The 14632-nt window shown below is 39.8% G+C and overlaps 1 protein-coding gene and 1 long non-coding RNA gene across 6 annotated transcripts in view; one reads left to right on the forward strand and one right to left on the reverse strand.

Moving 5' to 3' along the window:
• Positions 1 to 14588, forward strand: part of LOC138971618 (2-hydroxyacyl-CoA lyase 2-like) — a 70881-nt gene extending 56293 nt beyond the window's left edge. For all 4 annotated transcript variants that reach the window (XR_011457308.1, XM_070344391.1, XM_070344392.1 and 1 more), the window contains 2 exons: positions 11317 to 11489; positions 14303 to 14588. The gene's annotated coding sequence lies outside the window, so the exon portion shown is untranslated. The remainder of the gene's footprint in view (positions 1 to 11316; positions 11490 to 14302) is intronic.
• Positions 2317 to 7014, reverse strand: LOC138971631 (uncharacterized). 2 transcript variants are annotated; one of them, XR_011457319.1, is made up of 3 exons: positions 6726 to 7014; positions 5385 to 5461; positions 2317 to 2512 (listed from the first exon to the last, which is right to left on the reverse strand). It is a non-coding gene; the product is annotated as an uncharacterized lncRNA (long non-coding RNA). The 2 variants fall into 2 exon arrangements; XR_011457318.1 differs by lacking the exon at positions 6726 to 7014 and having other exon boundaries at positions 5385 to 5903.
• Positions 14589 to 14632: the final 44 nt, after the last annotated feature.

The raw sequence follows: 14632 nt of genomic DNA on the forward strand, positions 1-14632 counted from the left end.
TAGTAACCCAAAAGAGAAGAAATTATACTTATCCCTCTGAACAATGTCGAGGATATCAGTGTCTTGTGCATTTGTTGTGTGTGTGTGTGAGACTTGTATCACTGTGTGTGTGTGTCACTGTGACTGTGTGCATGAATGTGACTGTGTGTGTGTGTCACTGTGTGCATGAGTGTGATTATGTGTGTGTTTGTGTGTGTGTGTGTGTATTATGCTTGTGATATAATCACTTATATATATAAATTTTATTTTTGTATACACGTGAAAAAAAGAGTACAAACTACACTGTTGTGTGCGTGAACGTTGTGTGCCAGCTGTCAAAACTCAAGTGAGCTTTTCCTGATTATGATTGAAGTTTGCTACAAATAACTCATTAACTGTAAGGGAGATTGATTAATATATAGTGTATTCTTTTCAAGCATTTGTCTTTATTTTCAGGCTATGGAAGTTTTACATTCAAAACAACAAGCGGCCAGGCTGCTCGTTCAACTTCAAGAGAAAAGTGCACATCGAGGCAGGATAGGGAGAGGAATTAGCAGAGGTGTGAGCTAATGCAGAGGCAAGGACTGGTCCAAGTCTTCTCAAACTGAAATTGGTTTGCTGGGCAAGGGGAAGGCTGATCCGAATAACAATTTGAAGGTAAGTGAGGACTAGTTATACTTATAATATTAATAGATACTTTCTTTGTGTGCAGGAGTTAAAAGAAAAAGACTTATGATGTTAGAGCCAAGGGTAATTTTGTGAATTCCAATAGAGTGCTATCACAGAAAATGAAGAAATTACATTCATCCAACTGAACAATGTCAAGAAAATCAGTGCGTGTTGTGTATTTGTTATGTGTGGATGTGTGTGTGTTTTAGGAATGTAATGTGTGGAGAAAATAAGTAAAATTGTGTGTAAGTGGGGGTGTAAATAGTGGTCTGGGTGGCCCAAAAAACAATTTGAAGGTGAATCAGGACTATAGTTATAAGTACTTTCTCTCACTGCTTCCCCCCCTCAACCCCCACGCCTCCTCCAAACTCAATCATTCGAGTAAGTACCTTTTTATTCTGCAAGATTTGTGAGGTCGAAGACTTTGTTACAGGGTATACTAAATAATGACTAACGGTGAGGTTTTTAGGTCTCAGTCACAAATTACATTACCGGTGCTTTTTTTTCATTCTAGGGAATGTGTGTATTTCCTGGTTTCAAAAAATATTGAAAAAGAATGAAAATTCAGCTTCAGCATCCAGATTTTGTCAAGATATTTTGTGCAGTTATATTTCAGTACCCACAACCTTTTAGTGTCTCATAAAGGGAAATAAATGAACAGTCCTCACAATTAGGGTGCTGTACCGTGAACCCCCCCTTTTAAAAACCTTTACAATTCAAGATCTCCCCTATATTTAGACCTTGCTTTTCAGATTTTCTGGTCATAACCTATGAAAATTCACCTTCATTTTAAGACTTCCTGCTTTTTAATACCTGATTTTATCAGATTTTGGGATATCGTAAAAGGGGGTTCCACTGTAATATGAATTCTGTTTTAGCTGCACCTGTATGCTGTTTCTAAAGAAGGATATTTTACAGATTGAGGGGATCATTTCTGCCTCCATAATGATCGTTATGATCTGACACATTGGCTAACAGATTCCATGATCATGCTGTTATGTAGGAAGTCATAATAATGATGTGTAGGTTTTTGAATTGTGTCTGCTTTGCAGTTCAAATAGATGTCTGCCTTCCTGTTCAATTTTTTTTTTAAACAAGACAATCCCTGAAGCACATTTTCCAACCACATGTCAAACAGCAGTTCTGCTTAGCTTGAAACATCAGTATTGAATAATTATATCAAATTGACCTTTTTACGGTTGAGCACTTGACAGATGCTGCTACAATACCTCTTGTAGAGAAAAAATTTAGAGATACAGTGGAGCCCTTTTAAGATATTATAATGTATATATACAGCAAACTCAATCAAAGAAAAGCAGAATGTCTTAGAATAGAGGTTATAAACAGGAATCTGAGAAAGTAGTATCTTTTAAGACAAATGTTGTTGTGTTTTGTTAAAAGGGGGGGGGGGGGGGGCAAAGTTAGGGTTTCACTGTACAATGCAATGGTAAACTGGGCATTCATTCCAAGTAGCTAAAGATGTGTAACTGACACTTTTGCTCGTCAGGAGCACTAGAACACGTCACATTTTCAGAATGCTAAGTGTGTCAGAATGCTAAAAATCTGGAAAGCCAATGCCCACAGGTATATCCCATCCCCCCTCTCCCACCCACCACCACCTTTTACTCACACTTGCAATCCATTACGTACTTGAATAGATTACAAACACTCTTTTGTAACTCTTTATTTTCACACTTTTTCTTGCATTTGGTTAATTTTTTCAACCCTTTTCGAAGTTTGAATTAAGTGTCTTCACTGATGGGTGATTTTCTGTTTATGCTCCAGGACTTCAAGGCACTGGTGCTTGATGACAGCAGGCTCCTACTGGCCCACACACAAAGAAGAGATTGAAGATGCCCAGGTCCTGGAAGAAGAAGAGGGAAAGATCAATAAAGCCAAACGATACGCATCATTCAGAGTTATATTGAGGAAAGATATTGGCTATTCGGGTGAAGGTGTAAGAGTTGCCATGTGCAGTTGCTGTGTATGGGTCATAGGAATGACATTATAGATCCAACTGGCCAGTACACTGACTTTCTTCCTTGTTGCCTGCATTGGAGTACATTGTGGTGTTAAACAAAGTACGTTTCTGTGTGGGTTGGTTTACACATGCTCTGTCACATTCCATATTAGACGGCCAGCTGAGACTACAAAATAGTGCATGTTTGTACATTAAAAAAAACAATTAAAAGGAATTCTATCCAGAACCAATCGATACATAAAGGTTATTTGTATTTTTGACCAAAATATGACATTTTACACACACCTTGACAGTCCTTGTTCACCTTGAGGAACACTGACTGTCTCAATCTGTGTAAAATGTCATAATTTTGTCAAAAATACAAATAATGTATATTGTTTTTTGCTTTTTTAATGTACTGTAATCTACCTTGTAAGCGCCGTTAGTACCTAGTAAACGCCCACCCCCAACATTTGGATCAGTGTTTGAACATATGTTGTGTGTGTGGTGTTTTTTTTTATTATGTGCACAGTTCTGCACCTTGTAGAGACATTTTCATTCTAGAGAACGCTGACAGACAGCTATATATTTATTTATTTCATACTCTCGGCACTGGAGTATCTCTAGATAGCCCCTCAAAAAGAAGACGAGGGAGGGTCTTCTGAAGTTGAAGAGGTCTGCTTTCAGTGATTTCCAGGGAGCATGTGAAACGACCAGTGTTTGATAACACCATTTCCCTCTGAAAGATTTCAGCTTTCTAAAATAAACTTACCCCTTTCTTCGTCACATCAATGTCTTGGATCAGTATCAAAGACTGACAGAATGACTATTCATTTCGTGTTTTTTAGGATGTGTGTACATTCACTCTCACTGAATGAATTTTTGTGTTTGGTTTTTAGTGTTTTTTCTTTCTGTTTAGACACTTGCATATCAAGCGAAAGATACATACAGGGTGACTATTTGTGCATGGAAACAGCTGACATGAGCAATAAAGTCTGGGGAAGAGTCCTGAAAGTGTATTGATTAATGCGTTGAATTCACAGGTCTAGTAAAACTTGTGCAAAACAAATATATACAGGTGTTGAAAAGTGCTCGAATTCCAAGAATAGTTTCATGTGTAGCACCTTTGAACTGTGCAGCGAGGATGTGTGCCTGTGGATTTGAGATCTACATGGAATAAAATAGACACTGTTCTTGACAATTAAGTATGTTTTTGTGTGCGCATGTTGTTTGGTTTATTGATAATAATTGACTTTTGGTCAAGATGTAACCATGAATTTCTGTAGCAAAGATGCAATGATAAAAATAGACAGAATATAATCAAATAATAAGGGAACGTCCCACTAGTCCGAGGGTTCACTAGTCCGAGGGTTCACTAGTCCGAGGGTTTACTATAGACGCTTGATTTTCCAGTTTGTCCCACTAGTCCGAGGGTTCACTAGTCCGAGGGTACTAGTCCGAGGGTTCACTAGTCCGAGGGTTCACTATAGACGCTTGATTTTTCAGTTATTATACCGCCCCTTAAAAGGCGGTATAGGTTTCACTGTGTCTGTCTGTCTCTGTGTGTGACGGTGTGTGTGTGTGTCTGTCCGTGTGTGTGTGTGTGTGTGTGTGTGTCCGCAAATAGATATCCGATGTTTGAGAACCGATTTCAATGAAATTATGTGTGAGGCTGTAGTACAACCCAGGCTCGATCCTCTCCATAATTCAGGTCGGTGGGATAACTAATTGACCCTCACAGGCAAAAGGAAACCCGAGGTGCTCTATAATATGACTAAAAACTGTAGGCAGTTCGATCACGTAATTGTCCAGTCGGGGCGGTATCCTGATAAATTTAATATCCTTTCTTCAGTCAAAATATAAATAACTAAGTTTCTTGGGGGAAATAGTCTGAGATTTCTTCAGTCAAATATAAAACACCACATTATCTTTTTGAATGAAAACAACTCAGTGTTTTTATGAGAATATTCTTCGATTTGGTTCCCACAGTAGTGAAAAACACACGCACGCACGCACACGCACATCCACGCACACATCCACACACAAATAAAAACAAATCAAATTGAATATCCTTTGTTCAAGCGTCTATAGTGAACCCTCGGACTAGTGAACCCTCGGACTAGTGGACCCTTGGACTAGTGAACCCTCGGACTAGTGGACCCTCGGACTAGTGAACCCTCGGACTAGTGAACCCCTCTCAATAATAAGACACTGGGCTGCAAATTGCTTTTAATTGTTATTGTATTCATCTGTAAACTGATCATGATTTCCATGGCATGATTAATGCAGTGGAACCTCCCTTCTATGACCCCCCAATTTAAAACTCCCTTCTTTTTAAGACCTTGTTTTCTCACATTTTCTGTTCATAACCTCTGTAAAATTACCCCCATTTTAAGACTGGTTCCTTTTTTAGACTCAATTTTCTCAGATTGTTTGAGGTCGTAAAAGGGGGGTGCCACTGTAGTAATAATGCATCTTCAGAAATTGAACACAGGTGCTGCAGTTTTTTTTAAACCATGAAGAAGAAAAATACTGTTTCAAAACTTTGACAGTGTCTTATCCTCAAACGTACACCTTTTTAAAGAATCCGTTACTTTTAATCACTCAACAAAATTGCCTGCAGCTCAAGTGAACCTTGAAATGGGGAACAATTGGCCACACTCAAGGAATCGGTTCCTGGCAACTTTTCTGTGCCTGAGAGAGACATGACAGAGATAGTTACTCAAGATAAAAGATAAGCTTGACTTACATCAGAATTATGAACATTTAAACTCACCTTGAGCTTTGTCCGAAATATTTTAAACCATTATTGCCACACATTGCAAGAATGTTTGATGTCCGGGTGCTTTTCCCCTGAAAATTAAAAAAAATAGTTTTAGTAATTATAGCAACATATAAACCACTAAGTGTAAACCAAAGGCTGGCCAATTACATACAGTTCTACAGCAACATCAGTTCTGACCATGAAGCTTTCAACATGCACAGCGACACTTAAAAACGGCAGTTAAAAAAGAAAGGATGAATGAGATTCTGCCGCATTTAGTGTTTGCTTCAATGAACGCCGTCCGAGGAAGAATGTGATCTTCGTTAAAAAGTTACCCTTTCACAAAGCCTTACAATAAGCTTCAATCATAGTTTTTCCTGCAAAATCACAACATTAAAAACTTTAGGCACAGAAAAACTCATACCGCTGACATTATAAAATGTCAGTTATAAATAACATTTTCTGTTGCACTACATCCAAAGACTGTGCTGACTGACCTTACTTTTTCCATCTCAAAACAATTTTTAGGGGGATTACCTACTCTGTCTGTCACAGTGTCAGTCTCAGTCTCCTCTAGACAGTGCACCACAGGAGCTTGTACCCAACTGCCAGTTGATCATTATTTACTCCTGCATGTACGCACTTACTAGGCTAGCCAATCAATCAATCAATCAATGACGCTTATATCGCGCATATTCCGTGGGTACAGTTCTAGGCGCTCTGCAGTGATGCCGTGTGAGATGAAATTTTATACGGCCAGTAGATTGCAGCCATTTCGGCGCATATTTACCTTTCACGGCCTATTATTCCAAGTCACACGGGTATAGGTAGACAATTATTAACTGTGCCTAAGCAATTTTGCCAGGAAAGACCCTTTTGTCAATCGTGGGATCTTTAACGTGCACACCCAATGTAGTGTACACGGGGGGAGGGTTCGGACACCGAAGAGAGTCTGCACACAAAGTTGACTCTGAAATAAATTTCCGCCGAACCTGGGATTGAACTCACGCTGACAGCGGCCAACTGAATACAAATCCAGCGCGCTACCAACTGAGCTATATCCCCGAATGCGTAGTATGTAGTTGTAAGAAGACTGTATGGATGAAGGAGTAAATAATGATCGACCGGCACTTTGATACAAGCTCCCGTGCAGTGCACAGACACACACACACACACCGTGGCGTGTCCGTGTTCAAACCAAAACTGGACTCAATCGACCCTGCACACTACACGTTCGTGCACTCGCTTGATGGATGCTTCATTCGCTCAACACACCTGCAGACACACAGACAAAAACGGCAGCAACATTTGTCTAGGTCTGTCCAAAGTCTACACAACACTTGCTTTACTTACAAATCCCGGCAGCAGGAGAGAGCTCTGCGTCATGGGTAGTCAGCGCACACCGCCACACGACGGTAACACTCATGCAGTTCAATCCAACTTTCCCACTGATTGCTGTTGATAACTTTGCATTTTGTGCGTCGAGCATGACTTTCTCGTGATTCTGTGTCGTTCCCAGTCAGTCTGCTGCTTTCTGAACCACCTTGAGTCGATTTCTTACTGAAACGTGTGGGCTTGTTGTCACAAAGCGGCCATCCCATCCGCCATTGTTTTGAGTCATCATGAAAACGGCACGCTCGCGACGAAAACCAGTCTATGACGGCCAATTTTATTCTTCAAATGGTGGAGAGCAGTCCCCAATTTAATCATGTTTAATTAATTATTTAGCATACTTGTGGTGCTTTATTGAGCAAACCGGGCCAGGTGCGTCTTAATTAAGGTACACTAAATTCCCCAAATTCTTCAAATCGGCCGAATTCGACAAAAAAAACTCCAAAATGGCGGCGTGGACACTATATGTTTAAATATATAAAAATTATTATCGAAATTTTTTTTTCGAAATCAATTTAAAAACACTTTCATCTTATTCCTTGTCGGTTCCTGATTCCAAAAACATATAGATATGATATGTTTGGATTAAAAACACGCTCAGAAAGTTAAAACGAAGAGAGGTACAGAAAAGCGTGCTATCCTTCTCAGCGCAACGAATACCCCGCTCTTCTTGTCAATTCCATGGGCACTGCCTTTGCCATGGGCGGTGGAGTGACGATGCTACGAGTATACGGTCTTGCTGCGTTGCGTTGCGTTCAGTTTCATTCTGTGAGTTCGACAGCTACTTGACTAAATGTTGTATTTTCGCCTTACGCGACTTGTTTGATAAATACCTTTGATGACGTCATATCCGGCTTTTCGTGAAAGTTGAGGCGGCACTGTCACGCCCTCATTTTTTAACCAAATTGGTTGAAATTTTGGTCAAGTAATCTTTGACAAAGCCCGGACTTCGGTATTGCATTTCAGCTTGGTGACTCAAAAATTAATTAATGACTTTGGTCATTAAAAATCAGAATTGTAAAACAAAAAATAAAAAATTATAAAACGATCCAATTTTACGTTGATCTTATTCTCTATCATTTGCTGATTCCAAAAACATATAAATATGTTATATTTGGATTAAAAACAAGCTCTGAAAATTAAATATATAAAAATTATTATCAAAATTAAATTGTCGAAATCAATTTAAAAACACTTTCATCTTATTCCTTGTCGGTTCCTGATTCCAAAAACATATAGATATGATATGTTAGGATTAAAAACACGCTCAGAAAGTTAAAACGAAGAGAGGTACAGAAAAGCGTGCTATCCTTCTCAGCGCAACTACTACCCCGCTCTTCTTGTTAATTTCACTGTCTTTGCCGTGAGCGGTGGACTGACGATGCTACGAGTATACGGTCTTGCTGCGTTGCATTGCGTTCAGTTTCATTCTGTCAGTTCGACAGCTACTTGACTAAATGTTGTATTTTCGCCTTACGCGACTTGTTGTTTTTACATTTAGTCAAGTTTTGACTAAATGTTTTAACGTAGAGGGGGGAATCGAGACGAGGGTCGTGGTGTTGTATGTGTGTGTGTGTGTGTGTGTGTGTGTGTGTGTGTGTGTGTGTGTGTGTGTGTGAAGAGCGACTCAGAGTAAACTACTGGACCGATCTTTATGAAATTTGACATGAGAGTTCGTGGGTATGATATCCCTAGACGGTTTTTTCATTTTTTTGATAAATGTCTTTGATGATGTCATAACCGGCTTTTCGTGAAAGTTGAGGCGGCACTGTCACGCCCTCATTTTTCAACCAAATTGGTTGAATTTTTTGTTAAGTAATGTTCGAAGAAGCCCGGACTTTGGTTTTGCATTTCAGCTTGGTGGCTTAAAAATTAATTTATGATTTTGGTCAATAAAAATCTGAAAATTGTAAAAAAAAATAAAAAATTATAAAACGATCCAAATTTACGTTCATCTTATTCTCCATCATTTGCTGATTCCCAAAACATATAAATATGTTATATTTGGATTAAAAACAAGCTCTGAAAATTAAATATATAAAAATTATTATCAAAATTAAATTTTCGAAATCAATTTAAAAACACTTTCATCTTATTCCTTGTCGGTTCCTGATTCCAAAAACATATAGATATGATATGTTAGGATTAAAAACACGCTCAGAAAGTTAAAACGAAGAGAGGTACAGACAAGTCGCGTACGGCGAAAATACAACATTTAGTCAAGTAGCTGTCGAACTCACAGAATGAAACTGAACGCAATGCAACGCAGCAAGACCGTATACTCGTAGCATCGTCAGTCCACCGCTCATGGCAAAGGCAGTGAAATTGACAAGAAGAGCGGGGTAGTAGTTGCGCGGAGAAGGATAGCACGCTTTTCTGTACCTCTCTTCGTTTTAACTTTCTGAGCGTGTTTTCAATCCAAACATATCATATCTATCTGTTTTTGGAATCAGGAACCGACAAGGAATAAGATGAAAGTGTTTTTAAATTGATTTTGAACATTTAATTTTGATCATAATTTTTATATTTTTAATTTTCAGAGCTTCTTTTTAATCCAAATATAACATATTTATATGTTTTTGGAATCAGAAAATGATGGAGAATAAGATGAACGTAAATTTGGATCGTTTTATAAAAAAATATTTTTTTGTACAATTTTCAGATTTTTAATGACCAAAGTCATTAATTAATTTTTAAACCACCAAGCTGAAATACAATACCGAAGTCCGGGCTTCGTCGGAGATTACTTGACCAAAATTTCAACCAATTTGGTTGAAAAATTAGAGCGTGACAGTGCCGCCTCAACTTTCACGAAAAGCCGGATATGACGTCATCAAAGACATTTATCAAAAAAATGAAAAAAACGTCTGAGGATATCATACCCAGGAACTCTCATGTCAAATTTCATAAAGATCGGTCCAGTAGTTTAGTCTGAATCGCTCTACACACACACACAGACACACACACGTACATAAACCACGACCCTCGTCTCGATTGTTAAAACATTTAGTCAAAACTTGACTAAATGTAAAAAGCGTGCTATCCTTCTCAGCGCAACTACTACCCCGCTCTTCTTGTCAATTTCACTGCCTTTGCCGTGAGCGAGTATACGGTCTTATTGTGTTGCATTGCGTTCAGTTTCATTCTGTGAGTTCGACAGCTACTTGACTAAATGTTGTATTTTCGCCTTACGCGACTTGTTTTCTTCTAATTTTAGAATTTGAAACGTCAGCAATCATTCAGTTTCGGATGGTGGATGATTTTTGGTATATGTCTAAGTGAAATGATACTTGTATACCATGCAAGATCTATATTTGTAGCAATGTACACGATGGCGTATACGTGAAGGTAGGTGCCATTAAAAAGGATAACTCAGCATCCCTTATACCCTGACTAATCTGCAAAAGATTGACTTGTTAGTACAAATTAACTGAACTTTAAAGTATCGTCGTGGAAATGACCTTGGTTTTCGGTCCTGTAAACAGAGCTTCAGAAACGTTCACAAATGTGGGCAAAACTTTTGTCAGTGCTTGAAAAAGTTGTCTCTGATAATGTTTCTCCACTTCTGACTGATGTCAAATTTCATAAAGATCGGTCCAGTAGTTTAGTCTGAATCGCTCAACACACACACACACAAACAGACAGACACACACACACACACACACACACACACACGCACATACACCACGACCCTCGTCTCGATTCCCCCCTCTACGTTAAAACATTTAGTCAAAACTTGACTAAATGTAAAAAGGAAGCGAGATTAACCTGGTCTGGTGTCCAGCACACGTGAACGTGCCTGGCAACGAGAGAGCAGACAAAGCCGCTAAAGAAGCTGCCCAAGGCATAGGCGCCTCCGAGGTAGACCTGCCATTGTCTGCTTCTGAGATCAGTAGCCTTACAGACTCTCTTCTCTGGAGAGAATGGAGGAACAAATACATGCACACGGCTATAAGCTCTGGCTGGCTCATTCGGGAAGCCCCATCAAAACAGATGAACACCTATAATGCATGCCCACGTGTAATAAAAAGGATTAACCGCCTAAGGGCAGAAGCTGGGAACTACCAATTTCTAGAGCTTAAATGCACCTGTCAATCCGACCTCACCATTGCTCATTTGACTTTGGAGTGTGATTTGAACTCATGCCACTTTCAACCCCTGACTCAGTTTATAAACTCAAATAGAAATATCCTGCCAAATACCCCAAATGAAAAATTAAGCTATCTTTTAAGTTTTAATAAAGACCTTGGGTGGCAAGGTCCCAAACTTATCGCTGGACTTGTGCACACGCACCCACTTGGTCCCTGGATATGAAGAGACATTGCTGCGGCTGACGCCATTGCTTCTCATATAGCTACTATATATTTTTTTTATCAGAACCTTTAAGAATACCATTTTATATCCAAGTATCTCTTAATACCATTTTTAATTAGATGAGCGAGAGTGTGCGGGGGGTGGGAGGGTGGTGAACCACTGTACATAAAGGAAAAGTTTGTGTGCGCGCCTCTGTGTGTTTTTAATCTAAGACAAATGTCGCCAATGTTTTTTACAGAGTGACGTTAAATAAACGATTTGATCACTCAACTGAAATAGCGATGGAGACAATGGAGCAGTACGAATACCTCAAGAGCAAAGAATCGCCTGGTCGCCGAAAACGTGCGGCCACCGCCCTGGTTTCCGTCCTTCGCGGACAGTGAGGAGCCCGCGTCAAAGGGGGACAATCAGGTTGGTATCGTTGTTATCTTATCGAAAAAACAATTAACAAAATTAAGTAGTTATCACCTTGTAAGAAGTCCGCGACAAAGGGAGACAATCCGGTTTGTTATGTTATTATTAAAAAAAAATTTTTTACATGTTTTTTTAAGTAGTTATCACTTTGTGAGAAGTCCGTGTCAAGAAAGACAATCAGGTGTTCTGTGGGTTTTTTTTGGGTTTTTTTTTCAATGGACATTTCTTTGTAAGAAGTCCGTGTCAAAAGAGACAACCATGCATGTTAGTTCCGTAGCTACTTGATTTTCATCACCTCATTATTAACCCGCTTCAAGAGACCATAATGTTGGTTATGTAGTGGTTTAAGTTGTCATCACATAGTGAAAAGTCCGTGTCAAGGGAGACAATCTCGTTGGTTCCGTCGCTGTTCGTCATTACTTAGAGAAGTTAGACGTCAAGGGAGACAATCTCGTTGGTTCCGTCGCTGTTCGTCATTACTTAGAGAAGTTAGACGTCAAGGGAGACAATCACGTTGGTTCCGTATACGTAGCTACTTAATAGTCCTCAACTCATGAGAAGCCCACCGGCACGGTTGGCCTAGTGGGAAGGCGTCCGCCCCGTGATCGGGAGGTCGTGGGTTCGAACCCCGGCCGGGTCATACCTAAGACTTTTAAATTGGCAATCTAGTGGCTGCTCCGCCTGGCGTCTGGCATTATGGGGTTAGTGCTAGGACTGGTTGGTCCGGTGTCAGAATAATGTGACTGGGTGAGACATGAAGCCTGTGCTGCGACTTCTGTCTTATGTGTGGCGCACGTTATATGTCAAAGCAGCACCGCCCTGATATGGCCCTTCGTCTGCCTTCGTGGTCGGCTGGGCGTTAAGCAAACAAATAAATAAATAAATGAGAAGCCCGCTTCAAGAGAGACCATTAGGTTCGTTAAATAGTACCAGCTATTGTGTTTTCAGCGTAGCAATAGGGCCCGATATTTAGACGAGACAAGTATAATGCCGACGAGTCTAAATATCGGACCCTATTGCTACGATGAAAACACAATAGTGTTTATATAGCTATTCTGACGTGACATTAAATTCTGTGTTAAAATCATGTTTTTGTCAGCAACAAGTACCAGAATGGTCCATGTCGCTGATTGCAGACGATGGTTCCCTTTCCGCATGAAGCCACGGAAATAACCGAACATTGAAAAACCCACGGACATGTATTATGGAGAAAACTCGAGATAACCGGATGTTTAGCATTACGTCAATATGCTAGGAATCATATGACGTCATGACGTATCATGCTTGCCTATGTATATTGTATGTTCGAAAGTCTGACTTCTGTTGGGAATTCGCGTGGTGAAGACTGCGGTTAATCTGTAGATGATAAGAGAACAAGGATTGTCTCAGAAGAAACGACTAAATGTTTCAGACCGGTAACTTCATTTCAACATTGCACTATACAATGGACGTTCTATGTGACAGGAGATTTTGCTGATTTTGTGTTAAACATTGGAGAGATCGTCTGCTAGAATCAGAGATAGGTCGCTTCAGATTGCAGCTTCTGAAAATTTGCAAGGTTTGTTGCCTGTCAAAGAACTGGATTTTACACGTAATGTATGTCATGTACAGTAAGCAACAAAAAAAACACACACAAAGCAAATGGCATCGTCTGTCGACTAGTCACAGAAACAAACCTGGCGAGGTATGCGTGTACTTTATACACGTGGAAGAAACCGGAACCATGCGTCTTTGTTATTGACAATATGCTTTTGGATATTGAGTAAAATGGCCGACTTCCGCCGCATTATGCTTTGATGATCGGAAGAGACCATCCAATCACAACCCCCGAATTCCCCCATGTGTTCATCAGAATAGCTATATTGTTCTATGTCTCGACATGTATTTCTCTCTCTCTCGACTGTACACAGAAATAAGAACAGCCTCGCTTTCACCTAGATCCTGCCTAAAAACAATGTTCAGACCTCATGTTCGGACTCGGCGTAATGATTCCTAAAGGACTACTTTTTAGCGGTCAAGTTCAGTCGTCCGCATACTCGACGGTGAAAAAAAGATGAAACGTTTTGCTACAGTATCGGAGGATGAACTGTCGAAGAAGAAAACGAATCTCGTGCCAACCACTACGCAGAAGACCATCCGACTTGTCCAGAAGAAGTTCTGAAACACGTCACGTTCCAAATCAAAAGACGACATTCTATTCTCTTACGTCACTATTCTTGGTTTACGGTACCATTCGGCGGCTTTGCTACGAGTATGCCATAGTCTTGGTTGGCCGAGACCTTGAGGTGGAATGCGAGTGATTAGGTTTGTTGATTTTGCTCGGAGAAGTGGTCCGTGTTCAAGCAAGTTTCTTTCTTCTTTGAAAACAACAACCCTAAGACCAGTGAATGTCGAGATATATATGTTAATTGGATCTGTGATCCAAACATGCCTTTTGGTCAATCTCGATGGCAGTTTATTCCACTCGCCCTACGGGCTTGTGGAATAAACTTCCATCTCGATTGACCAAAAGCCATGTTTGGATCACAGATCCAATTAACGTATAATGTTGACATCACCTCGTGAAAAGTCCGTGTCAAGGGAGACAATCACGTTGGTTCCGTCGCTGTACAGACACGGTGACAAATCTGTATGAATGGAAACAGGTTAGCTCCGCGGTATTTACGTCTATTCAATATTTGACTGTAAGTCTATGTGTTGAAATAGACTAGCTGGGAGGGATGTGATGCTGTGTGTGTGTGAAAAATCTGTTTTGCTTTTAATGTTGATCACTATAATTATTATCATTTTCAAACGTCTGTTTTTTGCAGGCTCTTGGGCGACACCAGAAGGAGGAAAATGCGCCACAGCTTTACACAGACAATTCACATTCCGGAAGTGAACGTTGAAACTTTCAAGTTTATGCTACTGTGCCCTTTGAAGATTTAATTTATACAGAAATGTAGACATTTAGCAAACCGATACAGAAAAGACCTGCTTTTTTGTTGTTAAGGCAGGCAAAATTATAATTTCTCGGAGCATTTTATGGTTCTTCATTGAAATAATTATAGCGGTTGGACTACCACTATTATAAAATAAAAGTGTTATTGTTATTGACTATGTATTATAGTTGAGTATGTAAGTGCGTGTCTGCCCAATCT

This window comes from Littorina saxatilis, linkage group LG7, assembly GCF_037325665.1.
Source record: "Littorina saxatilis isolate snail1 linkage group LG7, US_GU_Lsax_2.0, whole genome shotgun sequence".
Classification (NCBI taxonomy): domain Eukaryota; kingdom Metazoa; phylum Mollusca; class Gastropoda; order Littorinimorpha; family Littorinidae; genus Littorina; species Littorina saxatilis.